The sequence below is a fragment of the Cygnus olor genome, chromosome 10 (assembly GCF_009769625.2).
Source record: "Cygnus olor isolate bCygOlo1 chromosome 10, bCygOlo1.pri.v2, whole genome shotgun sequence".
In the NCBI taxonomy this organism is placed as follows: Eukaryota; Metazoa; Chordata; class Aves; order Anseriformes; family Anatidae; genus Cygnus; species Cygnus olor.
In genome coordinates, this window is record NC_049178.1 from 18070636 (window position 1) to 18078809 (window position 8174).

The 8174-nt window shown below is 53.4% G+C and overlaps 1 protein-coding gene across 12 annotated transcripts in view; it reads right to left on the reverse strand.

Moving 5' to 3' along the window:
* Positions 1 to 7753, reverse strand: part of FOXP1 (forkhead box P1) — a 370950-nt gene extending 363197 nt beyond the window's left edge. For 5 of the 12 annotated variants that reach the window (XM_040568509.1, XM_040568510.1, XM_040568497.1 and 2 more), the window contains exon 1: positions 7559 to 7752. The gene's annotated coding sequence lies outside the window, so the exon portion shown is untranslated. Of the gene's footprint in view, positions 1 to 2784; positions 3505 to 6353; positions 6566 to 7558 lie in introns of those variants that run through there. The other 7 variants (XM_040568521.1, XM_040568515.1, XM_040568512.1 and 4 more) reach the window with 5 other exon arrangements.
* Between the last annotated feature and the right edge of the window lie 421 nt (positions 7754 to 8174).

Here is an 8174-nt window from a genome sequence, read left to right on the forward strand (position 1 = left end):
TTATTCTGTTGTGAAGCCAAGGACCGACTTCCAGACGGGAACCAACTTTCCGTCAGCAGCAAAGGTGGCCGCGCAGCCCGGCTCGGCGCCGCCGAAATGGGGGCGAGCAGCAGCACCCAGCACGGGTCCCATGGGCACCTCTGCCGGGCAGGGGAAGCCACTTCGAAGGGCACAAGGATGGATGCTCCGAGGCAGGCAGCTCCCGAGACCCCGAGAAGCCTCCGGAGCCTTTGTGGAAGGAACACAAGTACGTGCAGGGCGCCAGCGTTCACTGCCATCAAGCCCACGCTTCCCTCTTAATTCTGCGGGCAAGGGTTTTGCAGGAAGGGGGATTCTGAATTGATTTTTGTGATCAGATGCTGAGCTGCTGCTCTGAACACACATCCAATCCCCCTCACCGTTTTATCTTCCTTTATCACCGTCTTTTTAATAGAGACATGACATTCTGCTTACTGCTGGGCTCTCTCTATTTATCTCTCTCTTAACAACACTTTGGCATCGCCGGCTCCGCTATCTAAATCAGCAATAGTGCATGTCCGGTCACATAAAACTGGAGAGGGTTTCCCGAGATGCCTTGGGAAGTCTGACTACTCCAGTTTACTGATGTGTTAATACGCCTCGTCTACCAATTAACGAACAAACAGCTCAGGCTAGGAGCTGGGGGAGGGACACCAACACGAAGGCTGCGCGGAGCCCAAGGAAAGACACTTGACCCTAATTGTTAGCAACAACGTGACAGGACCGATCGGGAAGTGTGGCTACAACTCACATCCAACGTGAAAGGAAATGTCTGGCGAAGAGGGGAAAACTAACGATGCCGTTACAGGCGCCGGCCCCGCCGAACAGGCCCACCTCCCGTCAGGCTCTGTGCGCCCAGTGCCCAGCCCAGACGCCGCGCTCCCATCGCGGCCTTCTCTCCGTGCCCAGACCCTGGTCCTCCTCCTGAGCCCCTGAGGCTCCAGGGACCCCCAGGCAAGCAAGGCCGAGGGCTCAGCACACCCACCTATGCGTACCCAGAGCAAAAGGTCAGAAGTCCAAAGCGCTCCGGACCACACACCACAAGGGCACCAGCAGGAAGGGGCCTGCACGGCGAGTGCGCGTACCGATATCCTGGGAAATGCTCCCCCATGCATTTCAAGAATTCAGGGAAAAGAAGCCATAAGCACTTTCTACCTGAAAAAAAAAAATCAAATCAGGACTCACAACGGCACAACAGAGCCTGCAGCACCGCACTCTGGGCCGTTTCACTTGTCTCCCAACACATGGGAGAGGGCAGAGGTGCAGTGCACGCAGCCAGCGCTGCCCGACCGCGAAGGCCACGAGGCGCTACGTGAGGGCCCGCGTCTTCAGGAGCGACACGTCTGAATTAGCAGCAGCTCCGAACTAACTTATTGAGGAAATAGGCACTTCTAATAAAAACACGACAGTGACGAGTACCGTACAGAGAGACCGCTTAGTGGTAAACAATACACCAGAGGATCATCCGAGTACCACGGGCCGGTACTCGTATCTCTTACCGAGACCACTGCGACCGAGAGGCAAACTGGGAGGGAAAAGGCCCACAGTTAGTTTCCAAACAGCACTCCCAGAAACACCAGAACGTATCAGATGTACCTAAGTATTTTATGGTATGGGTTCCATCTCGGTAGATCTGTCAAGATATTTACAGGGCTTGACAGTACTCCTGTCTTTAATTAAATTTTCACACACATACTTTAATGTAATTTAAATAGATTATTAGTTGTCAGAATATAGTATAAATTTTGTTTACGATTTAGTTACTTTAAGTACTTACATTGAGGAAACTCATTTAACCCCCTGACTGAGTAGCATTAAGTGTTGAGATGAGACTTCTAAAGAGCTTCCACTGCCCTTTGCACTCTCGCAATAATCTTAAATTACTACAACTTAATTGCAATTTCAAGGCACTAAAATGGGGATGTTTTAAAAACAGCACAGGGAGGGTCACCGAGAGGAGAAAAATTATTTAGTCCTCCTCAGGTACCAGACGCTTCTTGGAGAGCAGAATTGATTTTGCCCATGCTCTCCAGTTCTCTCATTTTCCACAGAATCCTATCCTCATTTCCAGAATGGCACCGACCAAAAAGTTATCAAGATTATTCTGGATACTTGCCACGTACAAACAGCCATTATACATAAGCCTGTTCGCTTGCATGCATGGAAGAGATCGGTGCCAGGAGAATAGAAAGACAAAACCCTAGAGCATATTTGCAAAGAAGGCTGCACGCGAATGGAGCCAGCGGTTTCTCTGCCTTGGTAGGTCCAACGCTGAAGCAAGAAAAAAGAGCACACGTTAAATAAAACACTCCAGACACCCCAATCAACAAACATCCGAGCTCCTAAAAATAAACCGGCTTGCATTCCCTCTTCAGCCCCAAATACATATTTTTTTTAATTAAAAGGCTACAGAGCTCCCACAATTAAGTTTTCCCTCTAACGACTGCAAGATTTATTCCAGCCTACTTTTTTCCTATGCATACCCTGGCATCACCTTGCTGCCTGCCGTCGCTGCATTCCCAACGCAGCGATAGCTGCGGGAATCAGGCGGCACGGTACTTTGTGAGAGCAGCCGGCTGCAAGCAGCGTTTTTGTCAGCGAGCACTTCCAGCACACCCACGAGATCTTGTTCGGCTCTTATTGCAACAAGGCATTTCGTAAGGCTTTGGCCAACAGAGAAGCAATCCGAATCGCGACTTAAAGCGCAGCCAAGCACTTAGGCGTGTCTTCGGTGGCAAGAAGTCAGGGCCCCGAGCCCCTCCGTACCTTTCTAAGCATGGGAGCAAAGTTTTGTTGCCAGGACCTCTCGGAGCAGCCGCAGACAGGCTGCTGATCTCCAGCGCACCACGGTTATCAGCTCCCCTCGGCAAGCGCTGCCGGGCTCCAACTGCCACTGTGAAAACACGAGGGGGGCCGGGAGGGGAGCGAAGTCGCAGTTCTGCGAGTCAGTGACACAGACCCAGAGGCAGCAGCGGCAGCAGCAGCAGCGCCGTTTGATGTCAGCGTGCTCCGGATCAGGCCCTGCACAGCCGGGCTGCCTACCCTGACCTCGCCCTCAGGGCCATGGGGCCCGTGCCATGCCTGGCAGCCAGCGCAGCGCCGAGGCGTAACTCCAGCGTCCCCTGCAACACCGCAAGGCAACAGCAAGCCCGAGCTGCGTGGCTCCTGAGGGCCCGATCCCGATCCCACCCCCGGGGAGCTGAGGCTCCCTCTCCCCGGGCTCCCCTCGGGCGCACGTCGCAGCCACAGAAGGCCCGACGACGGAGCACGGCCTGCCTCCTCCGCAGCCACCCCGCTACCTGCCTCCGCTCCAGCCCTGCCTCGGCCGCGGGAAAAGGTTTCAGCTCGGTGCCTTGAAGTTGCAATTAAATTGCAGTAATTTAAGATTATCACGAGAGCAAAGGGCAGCAGCGGCTCTTCGGCAGACTCCTCTCGCCACTTAATGCTGCTCAGTCTTGGGGGTTAAATGAGCTTCTTTAGTATAAGTACCTTAAAGCAAGCGAATCGTAAACAAAATTTATACTGTTTTCTGACAGCATATAATCTATTTAAATTTATTAAAGCTTCTCTGAGAAAATTTAAGATGACAGAAGTATCATTATGTCCTATAAATAACCGGACAGCCTTGCAGAAATAACTGTATTTTACATACAAATCCTACATATGTGTGTGCATGTGGTATTTCACTTGATACACAAATACATGCTCAAAAGACACTTCACAAAATGAATTACATTATTGGGTTCAATCTCTCTATAAATGACCACGAGCAGTAAGCATATGACATACTAAGCTGCGCTCCATAAATCCACCTTTTTACTACCCCCCTTTTTCCTAATTTTTACAATACCACGAAACAAGGATAATTCCAGAGCTAAACTGTTTACGCTACATCATACCGCGGATGATAATGCAAATGGAAGCTCTTAAAAAGAGGTGATCCCCTCCAACAGGAAAGCATATTGCAGCATATGCTGTGCAATAACGCCCAGTGCACGATTCTCTGCTCAACTTTCCTGCTCCTTCCCTCACCAGTACAGAAACTGGCTGCCTTACTATCACCGGTGGAACTGATTTAAGCAGAAAATGTTTATAGTTGTTAAAAAACATTACACATTACCCAAAATGGCTTAATAGCATACATGTGCATGTTTAACACACGTACTTTTTATTGTCTAATTAAAGTATATGCCATAAAAAAACTACAGGCTTTATGCTAAGTTATGCAGGATGGTTATGAAACCTTACCTTATAAAAAGTATAAAGTACTTATTGTGTGATCTGCACTGTTAATTAAAGAAATACTTATGTGAAAAGGTTTTGCATTTCTTAATTCTTCAGTAGATGTGCACTTGGTCTGCCTCCTGATTAACACACATTCGGGTAACAGCCTTTTCCTCAGATTTTTTTAATAGACGTTTCCATTGTTTTTGAATGCTTTAAAGAAATTAAATAGGTGGCTTATTCGTAGAGTTTACAGTGAGGTGTACGAATGCAAACATCAAAGTGTAAAGCAACAAGAATATCGCTAACTCGCACTGGTTAAGGTTGATTAATACTTAAACCCAAAATATTTATTGAAGTAAAGATCAATTATCACTTAATACCCCTCGCTACAATTTTCTCTCAAAACTACATAGTAATCGAGTCTCTCCAACACAGTCACGAAGCCAAGTTACACACAGTTTTGCAAAAACCTTGGCATATCAAGAATAAGGTGCCGCCCGGGTAATATGTTTTGAAAGAAAGACACCACAAGTTTTCTAAACTCTAGGAACGCAGACAGACAACGTACAATGCTTAATCACAGCTGAACTCCTCTATTATGCATCAGCACAGCACTTACACACAGAGAAAAAAAAAATCCACGTTTCCTTACAATTCAGAGATCCAGAAATAAGAGCTGAATTCCACAGAACTTTTACGCTGCTTTCAACATTACACTACTGAAACGCCACCTTCTCCGCGGCTCTAGACAGCAAAAATAAAATCAAATCCTAAGTCACTCGGAAAGTATATACAATGCACTCCAAAGCACCACCACTCAAAAAAAAAAAAAAGAAAGAAAGAAAAAAAAAAGAAACACCAACCCAGCCCATGCACAAAACCTAACTTTGCAGGTAAAATCATAAGCACCAGAAAGCCTTGTTTGAAATAGCAGTTATTTTTCTCAAAGTTATCCTTTGGTTTCACAACAAAGATCAGCATTTGTAATGGTCCATTTCTGCATAAGTGAACATATAGCCTTGCTGCCTGATCGAATAGTCCAGAGCTTTCAGTGAGGCAGCTCCTGACAACAGCCCAGCAGCAGCTTTGTTTGATCTCTCCTGCCTTCCTTAATCTGGGTTGTCAAGGTTCACTTGTTGGAGGCTGTTTACTTTACTTTTTCCAAAAAAAAAAAAAAAAGTGATTTTTTTTTTCTGTCTCTCATACAATGACTAATCCAAAGACTAAGGGGGAAGAATGCTGCCAATGCAAGATGTTAAAGCTACAATACCTTTTTGCAATGAGATTTTAGCTGACACCTTTTGAATGGTAACTAGTGAAGAGCTTCCTCCCCCAGTGCCCTGGTCCATTCAATCTGGCTGTGAGATAGTGCAAATCGAATGTGCGGGGGGAAAGATTCGGAGCAGAGAAATTGAAACCAGGAGCCCTGATTTCCCCTTCTTCCCCCAAATTTACTTGCAAGGATGCAGAGTAGCTCCTTGCCTACACTCGCTGCGCTCTGAGAACTCGAATTCCTTCAGGATCTCACAAACTTAGAAAAAGTAGGAGCTTCTCAGCAGCGGCACAAACTGCAAAAATAACAACCCAGCGAGATGCCCGCTTTCCCTCCACCTAAATTAAAGCAAACCATGGATTACCAGCGCAAGAAGCAAGTTTCTTTGACGACACGCTTTAAAGTTTGCCTAATTAAGAGCCTGTCATTAGTGACAGCAACATTATGTTAAAGCAGGTAAATCGCAACGTTAGGAAAAACTGCATGGAAAAGGAAACACGGCTTCGAGAATTGCTTTAATATTTATAACCGCTCCAGCCCCCTAGAAATCAGCAGGCTACATTGTGTAGACGACACGCTACGAGCAGCATACAGACATTACTCACTCAAAGAGCAGTTACTAAAAATGAAACCTTAAACTTCGGAGCCCAGAAGTTGGGCTCCAGCTTCCCTAGAGGAGCGGCGGCCGGGCGCGGGCAGGCGGCGGGACCTCGGGCGGTGCGCTAGGGCTGCGCCCCGCAGCCTGGGGGGGGGGGGGGGGGGGGGGGGGGAGATGGGGGGGAGGAAAAAGGAAAAAAGAAAAAAAAAAAAAAAAAAAAAGAAGAAGGAATCTCACTCGGTTGGGTTCACTCAAAGCAAAACCACGCAATTAAAATCATTACGGCGAAGCGGCAGGAGGAGGGCTCGCGAAAATCGATGCGCTCCGCAGCCAGCCCAGCGATGCTCTGCGCGCAGGGGCCGGGGAATTAAGGACCAGTTGCGCGGGGGGGGGGGGGGGGGGGGGGACACCCGCTGCGCCCCGCGCAGCCCAGCCCGCTGCCCGACACCGCTTTGGGTTTTTTTTTTTGGTTTCTTTTTTTCGGAGAAAAAAAGAAGCAAGAGAGGGGAGGAGGAGGAGGAGGAGGAGGAGGAGGAGGAGGGAGGCGCGGACACGCCGCTCGGACGCCGCCTGCAGCGCGCACCCTCCCGGTGCCCGGCGGAGGCGGGCTGCAGGTGCGGGAGGCGCTGCGCGGGGCTCCGCGGATGTGCCCCCCCCTTCCCCGGCCCCCCCCCCAGCTCCGCGGAGGCTCCGCACCGCGGGGGTTGCGCGGAGGGAAGGGGAAGGGGGGGGGAGAGGGATGCGCGCAGCGCTGCGCACCCGCGCAGCGCCGGGATGGGGAGGCGCGGGTGTTTTAGGGAAACGCTCCGGGGGGGGAAGGAAGAAAAAAGGGAAAAAGGGAAAAAAAAAATGTGGAGGGGGATGGGCGCAGCGGGACGCGGAGGGGGGGGGATGCGCAAAGATGCGCGGCCGCGCAAGGGGCAGCGCGGGGGGAGGCGCAACAGGTGCGCAGGGGAGCGGGGCGGCCCGGCCGGCCGCTGGGGGGGGGCGCGGGGTGGGGGGCGCGGCCCCGCCGCAACTTCTTGCCCCGAGTGCTGAAGTTGGGGCTTGCGCGCCCCTTGCGCGGGGGGAGCCGGCGGAAAGCGCTGAAAATACGGGTTTGGGGGGGGGGGGGTAAAGAGGAAGGGGGAGGGTGGATAAAGGGAAAGGGGGGGGGGATAAAGGGGACGGGGGGGGGGCGCCGCATCCCTCCCCGCGGGGGGGGGCTGGGGGGGGAAGTTTGCAAAGTGGGCGGGGGGGGGGCTGCGCGCCCGGCATCGCTGCGCCCAGCGCCGGCAGCGGGGGGGGGGGGGGGGGGGGGGACAGGGAGATGGGGGGGGGAAGAGAGAAAAGAGGGAGGGGGGGGGAAGGGGTCGTGCCGGGCACGTGGGGGGAGAAGTGCGAGAGGGAAAGTGCCGGGGGCGAGGGGGGGTGGCACGGGGCGGGGGGGGGGGCGGACTCACCCGCAGGACTCGGCCCTGCCGCTGCCCGGCTCGGCTCGGGGCCGCCTGGCTCCGTCCCGTCCCTCTCCCTCCCGTCCCTCTCCGGGGCACGCCGAGCCCGGGCGGCGCGGCGGCGTGCTCCGCCGCTCGGTAAATAACAATAGAGCCGCCCCTCGGCTCCGCTCCCAGCTCCCAGCTCCCCGGCTCCGCTCGGCGCCGGGCCCCGCACGCCGCCGCCCCCGCCCCGCGCCCCCCCCTCCCCGCCCCGCGCAGCCCCGCGCGGCGCAGCCCGGCCGGCCCTGGGGGGGGGGGGGGGGGGGGAGTACGGGAGGGAAGGGGGGGGGGGGGGCACGGAGTGTGTGTGCGGAGGGGGGGGGGGGGAGGCGGCGCGGGGCCGCCCCCGCGGAGGGAGATGTTGTTATTTTTTGCTGTTGTCAGTCTCTGACGTCACATCCACCTGCTGGGTAAACAAGGCTGGGTGCGAGGGGAAAAATAATCGGAATAATGGGGGGGGGGGAATAAAGGGATGGTGGCGGGGGGGGGGGGGGGGGCGCGGAGCGGGGGGGGGGCGCGGAGAGGGGGTGCGGGCTCGGCGCGGGTGCCCGCGGAGCTCGCTGCGCGGGTTCTGCGCGGGGTT